We start from the raw sequence: 16773 nt of genomic DNA on the forward strand, positions 1-16773 counted from the left end.
CCTTACATATGAATTTCTTAGAATTTCTGAAAAATCGACTAAGTCCGAGATGGCTTTAAGTAGGGATGCTGTATTGAGATGGGAGTTGTAGGAGATCAAGATTCATCTCCATGCAGCATCCCATTCATCTCCCAGCATCCTAACATATGAATTTCTTAGAATTTATGAAAAATCGACTAAGTCCGAGATGCCTTTAAGTAGGGATGCTGTATTGAGATGGGAGATGGAGTAGATCAAGATTCATCTCCATGCAGCATCCCATTCATCTCGCAGCATCCTAACATATGAATTTCTATGAATTTATGAAAAATCGACTTAGTCCGAGATGGCTTTAAGTAGGGATGCTGTATTAAGATGGGAGATGAAGAAGATCAAGATTCATCTCCATGCAGCATCCCATTCATCTCGCAGCATCCTAACATATGTTTTTCTTAGAATTTATGAAAAATCGACTAAGTCCGAGATGGCTTTAAGTAAGGATGCTGTATTGAGATGAGAGATGTAGGAGATCAAGATTCATCTCCATGCAGCATCCCATTCATCTCCCAGCATCCTAACATATGAATTTCTATGAATTTATGAAAAATCGACTAAGTCCGAGATGCCTTTAAGTAGGGATGCTGTATTGAGACGGGAGATGTAGGAGATCAATATTCATCTGCATGCAGCATCCCATTCATCTCGCAGCATCCTAACATATGAATTTCTATGAATTTATGAAAAATCGACTAAGTCCGAGATGGCTTTAAGTAAGGATGCTGTATTGAGATGAGAGATGTAGGAGATCAAGATTCATCTCCATGCAGCATCCCATTCATCTCCCAGCATCCTAACATATGAATTTATATGAATTTATGAAAAATCGACTAAGTCCGAGATGGCTTTAAGTAGGGATGCTGTATTAAGATGGGAGACGTAGGAGATCAAGATGCATCTCCATGCAGCATCTCATTCATCTCCCAGCATCCTAACATATGAATTTCTATGAATTTAAGAAAAATCGACTAAGTCCGAGATGGCTTTAAGTAAGGATGCTGTATTGAGATGAGAGATGTAGGAGATCAAGATTCATCTCCATGCAGCATCCCATTCATCTCGCAGCATCCTAACATATGTATTTCTTAGAATTTATGAAAAATCGACTAAGTCCGAGATGGCTTTAAGTAGGGATGCTGTATTAAGATGGGAGATGTAGGAGATCAAGATGCATCTCCATGCAGCATCCCATTCATCTCGCAGCATCCTAACATATGAATTTCTATGAATTTATGAAAAATCGACTAAGTCCGAGATGCCTTTAAGTAGGGATGCTGTATTAAGATGGGAGATGAAGAAGATCAAGATTCATCTCCATGCAGCATCCCATTCATCTCCCAGCATCCTTACATATGTTTTTCTTAGAATTTATGAAAAATCGACTTAGTCCGAGATGCCTTTAAGTAGGGATGCTGTATTGAGATGGGAGATGGAGTAGATCAAGATTCATCTCCATGCAGCATCCCATTCATCTCCCAGCATCCTAACATATGAATTTCTATGAATTTATGAAAAATCGACTAAGTCCGAGATGCCTTTAAGTAGGGATGCTGCATGGAGATGAGAGATGTAGGAGATCAAGATTCATCTCCATGCAGCATCCCATTCATCTCGCAGCATCCTAACATATGAATTTCTATGAATTTATGAAAAATCGACTAAGTCCGAGATGGCTTTAAGTAGGGATGCTGTATTGAGATGAGAGATGTAGGAGATCAAGATTCATCTCCATGCAGCATCCCATTCATCTCGCAGCATCCTAACATATGAATTTCTATGAATTTATGAAAAATCGACTAAGTCCGAGATGGCTTTAAGTAGGGATGCTGTATTGAGATGAGAGATGTAGGAGATCAAGATTCATCTCCATGCAGCATCCCATTCATCTCGCAGCATCCTAACATATGAATTTCTATGAATTTATGAAAAATCGACTAAGTCCGAGATGCCTTTAAGTAGGGATGCTGTATTGAGATGGGAGATGTAGGAGATCAAGATTCATCTCCATGCAGCATCCCATTCATCTCCCAGCATCCTAACATATGAATTTCTTAGAATTTATGAAAAATCGACTAAGTCCGAGATGCCTTTAAGTAGGGATGCTGTATTAAGATGGGAGATGAAGAAGATCAAGATTCATCTCCATGCAGCATCTCATTCATCTCCCAGCATCCTAACATATGAATTTCTATGAATTTATGAAAAATCGACTAAGTCCGAGATGCCTTTAAGTAGGGATGCTGTATTGAGATGGGAGATGTAGGAGATCAAGATTCATCTCCATGCAGCATCCCATTCATCTCCCAGCATCCTAACATATGAATTTCTTAGAATTTATGAAAAATCGACTAAGTCCGAGATGCCTTTAAGTAGGGATGCTGTATTAAGATGGGAGATGAAGAAGATCAAGATTCATCTCCATGCAGCATCCCATTCATCTCCCAGCATCCTAACATATGAATTTCTTAGAATTTATGAAAAATCGACTAAGTCCGAGATGGCTTTAAGTAGGGATGCTGTATTAAGATGGGAGATGTAGGAGATCAAGATGCATCTCCATGCAGCATCCCATTCATCTCGCAGCATCCTAACATATGAATTTATATGAATTTATGAAAAATCGACTAAGTCCAAGATGGCTTTAAGTAGGGATGCTGTATTGAGATGAGAGATGTAGGAGATCAAGATTCATCTCCATGCAGCATCCCATTCATCTCGCAGCATCCTCACATATGAATTTCTATGAATTTATGAAAAATCGACTAAGTCCGAGATGCCTTTAAGTAGGGATGCTGTATTGAGATGGGAGATGTAGGAGATCAAGATTCATCTCCATGCAGCATCCCATTCATCTCCCAGCATCCTAACATATGAATTTCTTAGAATTTATGAAAAATCGACTAAGTCCGAGATGCCTTTAAGTAGGGATGCTGTATTAAGATGGGAGATGAAGAAGATCAAGATTCATCTCCATGCAGCATCCCATTCATCTCCCAGCATCCTAACATATGAATTTCTATGAATTTATGAAAAATCGACTAAGTCCGAGATGCCTTTAAGTAGGGATGCTGTATTGAGATGGGAGATGGAGTAGATCAAGATTCATCTCCATGCAGCATCCCATTCATCTCGCAGCATCCTAACATATGAATTTCTATGAATTTATGAAAAATCGACTAAGTCCGAGATGGCTTTAAGTAGGGATGCTGTATTAAGATGGGAGATGTAGGAGATCAAGATGCATCTCCATGCAGCATCCCATTCATCTCGCAGCATCCTAACATATGTTTTTCTTAGAATTTATGAAAAATCGACTAAGTCCGAGATGCCTTTAAGTAGGGATGCTGTATTAAGATGGGAGATGAAGAAGATCAAGATTCATCTCCATGCAGCATCCCATTCATCTCCCAGCATCCTAACATATGAATATCTTAGAATTTATGAAAAATCGACTAAGTCCGAGATGCCTTTAAGTAGGGATGCTGTATTAAGATGGGAGATGAAGAAGATCAAGATTCATCTCCATGCAGCATCCCATTCATCTCCCAGCATCCTAACATATGAATTTCTATGAATTTATGAAAAATCGACTAAGTCCGAGATGCCTTTAAGAAGGGATGCTGTATTGAGATGGGAGATGTAGGAGATCAAGTTTCATCTCCATGCAGCATCAAATTCATCTCCCAGCATCCTAACAGATGTTTTTCTTAGAATTTATGAAAAATCGACTAAGTCCGAGATGCCTTTAAGAAGGGATGCTGTATTAAGATGGGAGATGTTGAAGATCAAGATTCATCTCCATGCAGCATCCCATTCATCTCCCAGCATCCTGACATATGTTTTTCTTAGAATTTATGAAAAATCGACTAAGTCCGAGATGCCTTTAAGTAGGGATGCTGTATTAAGATGGGAGATGAAGAAGATCAAGATTCATCTCCATGCAGCATCCCATTCATCTCGCAGCATTCTAACATAAGTTTTTCTTAGAATTTATGAAAAATCGACTAAGTCCGAGATGCCTTTAAGTAGGGATGCTGTATTAAGATGGGAGATGAAGAAGATCAAGATTCATCTCCATGCAGCATCCCATTCATCTCGCAGCATCCTAACATATGTTTTCTTAGAATTTATGAAAAATCGACTAAGTCCGAGATGCCTTTAAGTAGGGATGCTGTATTGAAATGGGAGATGAAGAAGATCAAGATTCATCTCCATGCTGCATCCCATTCATCTCCCAGCATCCTAACATATGTTTTTCTTAGAATTTATGAAAAATCGACTAAGTCCGAGATGCCTTTAAGTAGGGATGCTGTATCGAGATGGGAGATGAAGAAGATCAAGATTCATCTCGCAGCACCCTAACATATGTTTTTCTTAGAATTTATGAAAATTCGACTAAGTCCGAGATGTCTCTAAGTAGGGATGCTGTATTAAGATGGGAGATGAAGAAGATCAAGATTCATCTCCATGCAGCATCCCATGCATCTCCCAGCATCCTAACATATGTTTTTCATAGAATTTATGAAAAATCGACTAAGTCCGAGATGCCTTTAAGTAGGGATGCTGTATTAAAATGGGAGATGAAGAAGATCAAGATTCATCTCCCTGCAGCATCCCATTTATCTCGCAGCATCCTAACATATGAATTTCTTAGAATTAATGAAAAATCGACTTAGTCCGAGATGCCTTTAAGTAGGGATGCTGAACTAAGATGGGAGATGAAGAAGATCAAGATTCATCTCCATGCAGCATCCCATTCATCTCGCAGCATCCTAATATATGAATTTCTTAGAATTTATGAAAAATCGACTAAGTCCGAGATGCCTTTAAGTAGGGATGCTGTAATAAGATGGGAGATGAATAAGATCAAGATTCATCTCCATGCAGCATCTCATTCATCTCGCAGCTTCCTAACATATGAATTTCTATGAATTCATGAAAAATCGACTAAGTCCGAGATGCCTTTAAGTAGGGATGCTGAATTAAGATGGGAGATGAAGAAGATCAAGATTCATCTCCATGCAGCATCCCATTCATCTCGCAGCATCCTAATATATGAATTTCTTAGAATTTATGAAAAATCGACTAAGTCCGAGATGCCTTTAAGTAGGGATGCTGTATTAATATGAGAGATGAAGAAGATCAAGATTCATCTCCATGCAGCATCCCATTCATCTCGCAGCATCCTAACATATGTTTTTCTTAGAATTTATTAAAAATCGACTAAGTCCGAGATGCCTTTAAGTAGGGATGCTGTATTATGATGGGAGATGAAGAAGATCAAGATTCATCTCCATGCAGCATCCCATTCATCTCGCAGCATCCTAACATATGAATTTCTTAGAATTTATGAAAAATCGACTAAGTCCGAGATGCCTTTAGGTAGGGATGCTGTATTGAGTTGGGAGATGAAGAAGATCAAGATTCATCTCCATGCCGCATCCCATTAATCTCGCAGCTTCATAACATATGTTTTTCTTAGAATTTATGAAAAATCGACTAAGTCCAAGATGCCTTTAAGTAGGGATGCTGTTTTGAGATGGGAGATGTAGAAGATCAAGATTCATCTCCCTGCAGCATCCCATTTATCTCGCAGCATCCTAACATATGAATTTCTTAGAATTAATGAAAAATCGACTTAGTCCGAGATGCCTTTAAGTAGGGATGCTGAATTAAGATGGGAGATGAAGAAGATCAAGATTCATCTCCATGCAGCATCCCATTCATCTCGCAGCATCCTAATATATGAATTTCTTAGAATTTATGAAAAATCGACTAAGTCCGAGATGCCTTTAAGTAGGGATGCTGTATTAAGATGGGAGATGAATAAGATCAAGATTCATCTCCATGCAGCATCTCATTCATCTCGCAGCTTCCTAACATATGAATTTCTATGAATTCATGAAAAATCGACTAAGTCCGAGATGCCTTTAAGTAGGGATGCTGAATTAAGATGGGAGATGAAGAAGATCAAGATTCATCTCCATGCAGCATCCCATTCATCTCGCAGCATCCTAACATATGAATTTCTTAGAATTTATGAAAAATCGACTAAGTCCGAGATTCCTTAAAGTAGGGATGCTGTATTAAGATGGGAGATGAAGAAGATCAAGATTCATCTCCATGCAGCATCTTATTCATCTCCCAGCATCCTAACATTTGTTTTTCTTAGAATTTATGAAAAATCGACTAAGTCCAAGATGCCTTTAAGTAGGGATGCTGTTCTAATATGGGAGATGTAGAAGATCAAGATTCATCTCCATGCAGCATCTCATTCATCTCGCAGCATCCTAACATATGTTTTTCTTAGAATTTATGAAAAATCGACGAAGTCCGAGATGCCCTTAAGTAGGGATGCTGTATTAAGATGGGAGATGAAGAAGATCAAGATTCATCTCCATGCAGCATCCCATTCATCTCGCAGCATCCTAACATATGAATTTCTATGAATTTATGAAAAATCGACTAAGTCCGAGATGCCTTTAAGTAGGGATGCTGTATTAAGTTGGGAGATGAAGAAGATCAAGATTCATCTCCATGCAGCATCCCATTCATCTCGCAGCATCCTTACATATGTTTTTCTTAGAATTTATGAAAAACCGACTTAGTCCGAGATGCCTTTAAGTAGGGATGCTGTTTTGGGATGGGAGATGAAGAAGATCAAGATTCATCTCCATGCAGCATCCCATTAATCTCGCAGCATCCTAACATATAAATTTCTTAGAATTTATGGAAAATCGACTAAGTCCGAGATGCCTTTAAGTAGGGATGCTGTATTAAGATGGGAGATGAAGAAGATCAAGATTCATCTCTATGCTGCATCCCATTCATCTCGCAGCATCCTAACATATGTTTTTCTTAGAATTTATGAAAAATCGACTAAGTCCGAGATGCCTTTAAGTAGGGATGCTGTATTGAGATGGGAGATGTAGGAGATCAAGATGCACCTCCATGCAGCATCCCATTCATCTCGCAGCATCCTAACATATGTTTTTCTTAGAATTTATGAAAAATCGACTAAGTCCGAGATGCCTTCAAGAAGGGATGCTGTATTGAGATGGGAGATGAAGAAGATCAAGACTCATCTCCATGCAGCATCCCATTCATCTCGCAGCATCCTAACATATGAATTTCTTAGAATTTATGAAAAATCGACTAAGTCCGAGATGCCTTTAAGTAGGGATGCTGTATCGAGATGGGAGATGGAGAAGATCAAGATTCATCTCCATGCAGCATCCCATTCATCTCGCAGCATCCTAACATATGTTTTTCTTAGAATTTATGAAAAATCGACTAAGTCTGAGATGCCTTTAAGTAGGGATGCTGTATCAAGATGAGAGATGAAGAAGATCAAGATTCATCTCCATACAGCATCCCATTCATCTCGCAGCATCCTTACATATGTTTTTCTTAGAATTTATGAAAAATCGACTAAGTCCGAGATGGCTTTAAGTAAGGATGCTGTATTGAGATGAGAGATGTAGGAGATCAAGATTTATCTCCATGCAGCATCCCATTCATCTCGCAGCATCCTTACATATGTATTTCTTAGAATTTATGAAAAATCGACTAAGTCCGAGATGGCTTTAAGTAGGGATGCTGTATTAAGATGGGAGATGTAGGAGATCAAGATGCATCTCCATGCAGCATCCCATTCATCTCGCAGCATCCTAACATATGAATTTCTATGAATTTATAAAAAATCGACTAAGTCCGAGATGCCTTCAAGTAGGGATGCTGTATTAAGATGGGAGATGAAGAAGATCAAGATTCATCTCCATGCAGCATCCCATTTATCTCCCAGCATCCTAACATATGAATTTCTATGAATTTATGAAAAATCGACTAAGTCCGAGATGCCTTTAAGTAGGGATGCTGTATTGAGATGAGAGATGTAGGAGATCAAGATTCATCTCCATGCAGCATCCCATTCATCTCGCAGCATCCTAACATATGAATTTCTATGAATTTATGAAAAATCGTTTAAGTCCGAGATGCCTTTAAGTAGGGATGCTGTATTGAGACGGGAGATGTAGGAGATCAATATTCATCTGCATGCAGCATCCCATTCATCTCGCAGCATCCTAACATATGAATTTCTATGAATTTATGAAAAATCGACTAAGTCCGAGATGCCTTTAAGTAGGGATGCTGTATTGAGATGGGAGATGGAGTAGATCAAGATTCATCTCCATGCAGCATCCCATTCATCTCCCAGCATCCTAACATATGAATTTCTATGAATTTATGAAAAATCGACTAAGTCCGAGATGCCTTGAAGTAGGGATGCTGTATTGAGATGGGAGATGTAGGAGATCAAGATTCATCTCCATGCAGCATCTTATTCATCTCCCAGCATCCTAACATATGAATTTCTATGAATTTATGAAAAATCGACTAAGTCCGAGATGGCTTTAAGTAGGGATGCTGTATTGAGATGAGAGATGTAGGAGATCAAGATTCATCTCCATGCAGCATCCCATTCATCTCGCAGCATCCTAACATATGAATTTCTATCATCACTGTTCGGCCCAAATGGCCACTTTCTATGGGTCTGAGCGCTTTGCGGTCTTCGGCAAACTTTTAGAGCGTACCAAGCTCTAATTATAATTGTTCTACACCACCTTCGTACCTTTTCATCCCTGGCCGCTATTTGCGTACCAAGGTAATTTTTGTTCATTTTGTCAACATTTTTCATCTTTGACTGCTTATATCGGCCTTGCCATGAACCGATAGCGCTTCGCTGTGTTCTAACGTAAGTTAGTACTACTCAATACCTTTCCAAATCATATCTTAGGTTGCCATTTGCTTGCGTACAGCCGGAGCTATGAGCGATACCGTAAAAAGTACCGAAACTTGGAAAAATCCTTGGATCGACCATATCCCCCCTTTGGGGGCCAGATATCGAAAAAAGTTCTGATTCAAAAAGTTGCGCCTTAACGTGTTCTAGTTATGCCTAGAACATTTCACTTCGCTAGCTGGCCTGCAACTTAGCCGTAATTGGGATTTTAGGGTGTTCATGGAGGGCCCATTTCCTGCGACTTGGTATCTTTTGGGCCCTATGTTTCTCTAATATCTCCACGAGTTTTCCAGGTAGCCTTCTCATACTTTCAGGGTGCCTAGAACACCTCAAGACCTTTCCAACGCTATGCCGTTCGCCTCGCTCGGACATCTACAGCCAAAGTTATTCGAGGTACACGGTACCTTACCCTGTTTTCTCAGTACTTGGTCGAAAATTTCGATCAGCCATATGACCGACTTGGACAACCCTGAGCGGGTTGGCCCCATATAACTAAACTTTCGTCTCGTGTAGGCAAACTTATAAATATTCCACGTCAACTCGCTATCTCGTACCGCCTTGACGGTATACTTGGTCCAAGGGCCATTTCCAGCGACTTGGTCGCAATTTCGCTCTAAGTTTCGCTAATACCTTCGTCCGTGGACATGGTGATTTTTTGTTCGTATTTTTCCTTGATAGTCCCACTCAAGACTATTCCATACCAGAGCCAAGCGTCCCGCTAAGTGCCATACAGCCTGAGCAGTAATTCATGAAAGGTACCTCTACCAGTTTTTGCCATACTTGGGTACAAACTTTGGATCGCCCATATCTCCACTTTGGAGGCCAGCCAGCACCTTGGCCTCATATACTTTTTTGTTGGTCATACCATGCACCAAATATAATTGTTCTACGCCAACTTGCTATCTCTTCTCCAACTTGCCGTTATTCTTGGTCCAAGTCCCATTTCATTCGTTTTTGGACCCATTTTGCTATATGTTTCACTAATAGCTTCGGCCATGGACAAGCTGATTTTCTATTTGTATTTTTCCTTGATAGTCCCACTCAAGACCATTCCAAAACACACCGCAGCTTGTCGCTCGGTGGCAAACTGACCGAGTTATAATTCATGAAAGGTACCTCAACTTGGTACACCACGTGGTCGGCCCAAACCATAAACCGACCAAACGACCGACTTGGAGCACCCTGACCGGGTTGGCCTCATATAATGAAAGTTGCGTCTCTACACGCCCAACTTATGAATATTCTACGCCAAGTCGCTATCTCTTACCGGTAAGCCGGTATTCACCTTCCAAGGGGGATTTTGGTCAAGTGCCATTTCCTGCGACTTGGTCCCCGAATACGACCATCATCACCTAATATCTCCGTGGTCTTTCAACTCAGCCTCATGAAACTTTCAGGGTAGATAGGTCTCCCCGAGACCTTTCCAACGGTGAGCCGTTTGCCTCGCTCGGCCATATACAGCCGAAGTTATTAATGGTACTTGGTACCTTACCCTGTTTTTTCCATACTTGTTCGTACTTGGGTACAAACTTTGTATCGCCCATATCTCCACTTTGGAGGCCAGCCAGCACCTTGGCCCCAAATACTTTTTTGTTGGTCATACTATGCCCAAAATATAAATGTTCTACGTCAACTTGCTATCTCTTCTCCAACTTGCCGTTATTCTTGGTCCAAGTCCCATTTAATTCGTTTTTGGACCCATTTTGCTATATGTTTCACTAATAGTTTCGGCCATGGACAAGCTGATTTTCTACTTGTATTTTTCCTTGATAGTCCCACTCAAGACCATTCCAAAACACACCGAAACTTGTCGCTCGGTGGCAAACTGACCGAGTTATAATTCATGAAAGGTACCTCACCTTGGTACACCACGTGGTCGGCCCAAACCATAAACCGACCAAACGACCGACTTGGAGCACCCTGACCGGGTTGCCCCCATATAATGAAAGTTGCGTCTCTACACGGCCAACTTATGAATATTCTACGCCAAGTCGCTATCTCTTACCGGTAAGCCGGTATTCACCTTCCAAGGGTGATTTTGGTCAAGTGCCATTTCCTGCGACTTGGTCCCCGAATTGGATCATCATCACCTAATATCTCCGTGGTCTTTCAACTCAGCCTCATGAAACTTTCAGGGTAGATAGGTCTCCCCAAGACCTTTCCAACGGTATGCCGTTTGTCTTGCTCGGCCATCTACAGCCGAAGTTATTCATGGTACTTGGTACCTTACCCTGTTTTTTCCATACTTGTTCGTACTTGGGTACAAACTTTGGATCGCCCATATCTCCACTTTGGAGGCCAGCCAGCACCTTGGCCTCATATACTTTTTTGTTGGTCATACCATGCACCAAATATAATTGTTCTACACCAACTTGCTATCTCTTCTCCAACTTGCCGTTATTCTTGGTCCAAGTCCCATTTCATTCGTTTTCGGACCCATTTTGCCATATGTTTCACTAATAGCTTCGCCCATAGACAAGCTGATTTTCTGTTCGTATTTTTCCCAAATAGTCCCACTCAGGGCCATTCCAAATCACATCGTAGCTTGTTGCTCGGTGGCAAACTGACCGAGTTATAATTCATGAAAGTTACCTCAACTTGGTACAACACGTGGTCGGTCCAAACCATCAACCAACCATATGACCAACTTCGAGTCGAGCTAGCGGCTTGGCCCCATATAATCAAATGCGTGCCTTGGTAAGGGCTACTGACGGTCAGAACAATGTAGCTCGCTAGCTCGTGCGCAAACTTGTGTTTTGGTCGAATATTGGGTGTTCGTGTGCCACTTCGGGTAACACGGACTTTGGTGCAACTTCACCACTTGTGCACTTAATAACTTCTCGGTCGTTCAAGTCTATGCCTTCAAACTCTCAGGGTAGTTAGGTCTCATCGAGACCTTTCCAACGCTATGTCTTTGTCTTGCTCGGCCATCCACAGCCCGAGTTATTCGAGGTACACCGTACCTTACCCTGTTTTTTCCTCATTTGGGTGCAAACCTTAGAACACCCATATGGCCCACTTGGAGACTAGCTGGCGCTTTGGCCCCATATAATGATAAGTGCGCCTTGACTAGGGCTACTGACGGTCAGAACATTTCAACTTGCTAGCTCGGGCCCACACTTGTGTTTTTCTCGAATATATGGTTCAAGTGTGCCACTTTGGGCACTTATGGACATTTTGTCCCCACACAACTTTCTTGCCTTGGTAGATAGGGTCTTGTGTTCTCGGGCAAAAAGATGCACCAAGATATGGTCTAACTTTCGTTCCTTTACCGCAAAGCGCTATCTCCAACACCCGAGGAGATAGAAAGTGATTATGTTCGGTATATCGGTCTTCCATGGCCTACTATGGTAAGCCCCTGCAGGTATGCAACCGAAGGTGCTTGGTACATTTATTTGGTGCAATATCGGTGCAAAGTAGGTGTTTCCTTGATCGGGCTATAACTTTCTTGGTTGATGCTGGATTGCTTTGCGGTCTTCGGGGGATAGTTAGGGAACATGTTGGCCAACATTTTCTTATTCCTCAGCCTGGCCGTACCTCTTACCGTCTAGGCGGTATTCATGCTCTAAGTTGGAACTTGTGTTCCTTCGGGCAACTTTTCTGACTTTGACGCTTAATAACTTCCGTTCATATGCAGTCTAAGCTCTGCAACTCTCAGGAAAGCTAGTACTACTCATTTCCTTTCCATATCAGTCTTTGGCTTGTCGATCCGATGTCTACAGCCTTAGTTATTCACGTTCCCTGTGAAGGTAGGTTGTTGCCCATTTTCCAGTTCATGTGGTAACATTCCCGGACTTTGCCGGCTTTCTCTTCATGTGGTAACTTGCTTGCTCATGTGGTAACTTGATAGTGTATTTCCGACAGAACCAATCTCGGACTTAGCCGATTTTTCTCTTCATATTATATGGATCCATCACTAGGCCATGTTGCTTGCTTGTGTGGTAACTTGATAGTGTATTTCTGACAGACCCAATCTCGGACTTAGCCGATTTTTCTCTTCATATCATATGGATCCATCACTAGGACATCTTGCTTGCTTGTGTGGTAACTTGGAAGTGTATTTCAGACAGACCCAATCTGGGACTTAGCCGATTTTTCTCGTCATATCATATGGATCCATCATATGGCCATCTTGCTTGCTTGTGTGGTAACTTGGAAGTGTATTTCCGACAGACCCAATCTCGGACTTAGCCGATTTTTCTCTTCATATCATATGGATCCATCAATAGGCCAACTTGCTTGCTTGTGTGGTAACTTGAAAGTGTATGTCTGACAGACCCAATCTGGGACTTAGCCGATTTTTCTCTTCATATTATATGGATCCTGGACTTAGCCAATTTTTCTCTTCATATCATATGGATCCATCACTAGGCCATCTTGCTTGCTTGTGTGGTAACTTGATAGTGTATTTCCGACCGACCCAATCTCGGACTTAGCCGATTTTTCTGTTCATATCATATGGATCCATCCTTAGGCCATCTTGCTTGCTTGTGTGGTAACTTTGAAGTGTATTTCTGACAGACCCAATCTGGGACTTAGCCGATTTTTCTCTTCATATTATATGGATCCATCACTAGGCCATCTTGCTTGCTTGTGTGGTAACTTGATAGTGTATGTCTGACAGACCCAATCTCGGACTTAGCCGATTTTTCTCTTCATATCATATGGATCCATCACTAGGCCATCTTGCTTGCTTGTGTGGTAACTTGGAAGTGTATTTCAGACAGACCCAATCTGGGACTTAGCCGATTTTTCTCTTCATATTATATGGATCCATCACTAGGCCATCTTGCTTGCTTGTGTGGTAACTTGGAAGTGTATTTCCGACAGACCCAATCTGGGACTTAGCCGATTTTTCTCTTCATATCATATGGATCCATCACTAGGCCATCTTGCTTGCTTGTGTGGTAACTTGGAAGTGTATTTCTGACAGACCCAATCTCGGACTTAGCCGATTTTTCTCTTCATATCATATGGATCCATCAATACGCCATCTTGCTTGCTTGTGTGGTAACTTGGAAGTGTATGTCTGACAGACCCAATCTCGGACTTAGCCGATTTTTCTCTTCATATCATATGGATCAATCACTAGGCCATCTTGCTTGCTTGTGTGGTAACTTGAAAGTGTATGTCTGACAGACCCAATCTGGGACTTAGCCGATTTTTCTCTTCATATTATATGGATCCTGGACTTAGCCGATTTTTCTCTTCATATCATATGGATCCATCACTAGACCATCTTGCTTGCTTGTGTGGTAACTTGGAAGTGTATTTCTGACAGACCCAATCTGGGACTTAGCCAATTTTTCTCTTCATGTCATATGGATCCTTCACACGGCCTTCTTGCTTGCTTGTGTGGTAACTTGAAAGTGTATGTCTGACAGACCCAATCTGGGACTTAGCCGATTTTTCTCATCATATTATATGGATCCTGGACTTAGCCGATTTTTAGGTTATTATATATGGATCCTGGACTTAGCCGATATTTCTCTTCATATGATATGGATCCTGGACTTAGCCGATTTTTCTCTTCATATAATATGGATCCGGGACTTAGCCGATTTTTCTCTTCAAATAATATGGATCCGGGACTTAGCCAATTTTTCTCTTCATGTGGTAACGTATGCCAATCGCTCACAAGTCATGGGATAAGGGTACTTGTGTTCTTCCATCTTCTAAGTCCCGCACGGGGACATCGTGATCGCCCCAAGTCCGGAATAGCGCCAAGTCAAGCCCCACGGTGGCCGTGCAGGACCTGTTAGCGGCGGCCCCACTGACAGCACTAATCCGGACTTAGAAATTATATCTTTCTAATCGAACACCACACACGCAACACCACCATACCACCATCTCCTTGCAAGTACCTAAGTACCCGCAACTCCATGGTGAAGGCAATGTCACTCCATCACCAACCTCTTTGCACTGCAAGCACTTGCGTACCCACAACACTCCGAAGAAGGCAACGGCGCGCGATGCTCGACTCCACACACCACACCACACCACACCACCGATGGCCAGCCAGCCAGCCAGCCCAACTAAGGGCTAACCCACCAACCAACCACCAATGGCCTAGGCCAGCCGGATCCCACCTTCAAGTCCAAGCACAGCCAAGTGCAAGTACCGCCAAGTGTTCACCAACCGCCCAACACACCACACCACCGATGGCCAGCCAGCCAGCCAGCCCAGCTAAGGGCTAACCAACCAACCAACCACCAATGGCCTAGGCCAGCCGGATCCCACCTTCAAGTCCAAGCACAGCCAAGTGCAAGTACCGCCAAGTGTTCACCAACCAACCATCACACCAGGTCAGCCGGCCGGTACCCACCTTCAAGTGCCATTACCCTCGGGTGCAAGCTCAATCAAGTGTTAACCAACCAACCCGGCCAAGGCAGCCAACAGGCCGGCACCCTACAGCACCTACCCGCCATCACCACCTCAACCGTTGACCATGCAAGTGGCCTCGGACAACAGGTGACACCCGAAGTACATCCGAAGAACGTATATCAAGTGTTTGCTCACCAAGTCCTCAACCAACCCCAAGTACCCGGAGGTACCCAGAGTGTTGGATCCGCCAACCCGTCCCGGCACTCCAAGTCCTTGCGAACCCAAAGTGTTTGCCCGGTAGGGCCATTGTATCACAACGCTTGCTACCATGCAAGTGGCCTCGAACAAGGTGACAGGGGTATCTTCACCAAGTTCTCAACCAACCCCAAGTACCCGGAGGTACCCAGAGTGTTGGGTCCGCCAACCACTACCAGCACTCTAAGTCCTCGCGAACCCAAAGTATTTGCCCGGTAGGGCCATTAGACCACAACGCTTGCTAACCATGCAAGTGGTCTCGGACAACAGGCGATACCCGAAGTACATCCGAAGAGTGTATATCAAGTGTTTGTTCACCAAGTCCTCAACCAACCCCAAGTACCCGGAGGTACCCAGAGTGTTGGGTCCGCCAACCACTACCAGCACTCTAAGTCCTCGCGAACCCAAAGTGTTTGCCCGGTAGGGCCATTAGACCACAACGCTTGCTAACCATGCAAGTGGTCTCGGACAACAGGCGATACCCGAAGTACATCCGAAGAGTGTATATCAAGTGTTTGTTCACCAAGTCCTCAACCAACCCCAAGTACCCGGAGGTACCCAGAGTGTTGGGTCCGCCAACCACTACCAGCACTCTAAGTCCTCGCGAACCCAAAGTGTTTGCCCGGTAGGGCCATTAGACCACAACGCTTGCTAACCATGCAAGTGGTCTCGGACAACAGGTGACACCCGAAGTACATCCGAAGAACGTATATCAAGTGTTTGCTCACCAAGTCCTCAACCAACCCCAAGTACCCGGAGGTACCCAGAGTGTTGGATCCGCCAACCCGTCCCGGCACTCCAAGTCCTTGCGAACCCAAAGTGTTTGCCCGGTAGGGCCATTGTATCACAACGCTTGCGACCATGCAAGTGGCCTCGAACAAGGTGACAGGGGTATCTTCACCAAGTCCTCAACCAACCCCAAGTACCCGGAGGTACCCAGAGTGTTGGGTCCGCCAACCACTACCAGCACTCCAAGTCCTCGCGAACCCAAAGTGTTTGCCCGGTAGGGCCATAAGACCACAACGCTTGCTAACCATGCAAGTGGTCTCGGACAACAGGCGATACCCGAAGTACATCCGAAGAGTGTATATCAAGTGTTTGTTCACCAAGTCCTCAACCAACCCCAAGTACCCGGAGGTACCCAGAGTGTTGGGTCCGCCAACCACTACCAGCACTCTAAGTCCTCGCGAACCCAAAGTGTTTGCCCGGTAGGGCCATTAGACCACAACGCTTGCTAACCATGCAAGTGGTCTCGGACAACAGGCGATACCCGAAGTACATCCGAAGAGTGTATATCAAGTGTTTGTTCACCAAGTCCTCAACCAACCCCAAGTACCCGGAGGTACCCAGAGTGTTGG

This window comes from Anopheles coustani, assembly GCF_943734705.1.
Source record: "Anopheles coustani chromosome X unlocalized genomic scaffold, idAnoCousDA_361_x.2 X_unloc_76, whole genome shotgun sequence".
Taxonomy (NCBI): domain Eukaryota; kingdom Metazoa; phylum Arthropoda; class Insecta; order Diptera; family Culicidae; genus Anopheles; species Anopheles coustani.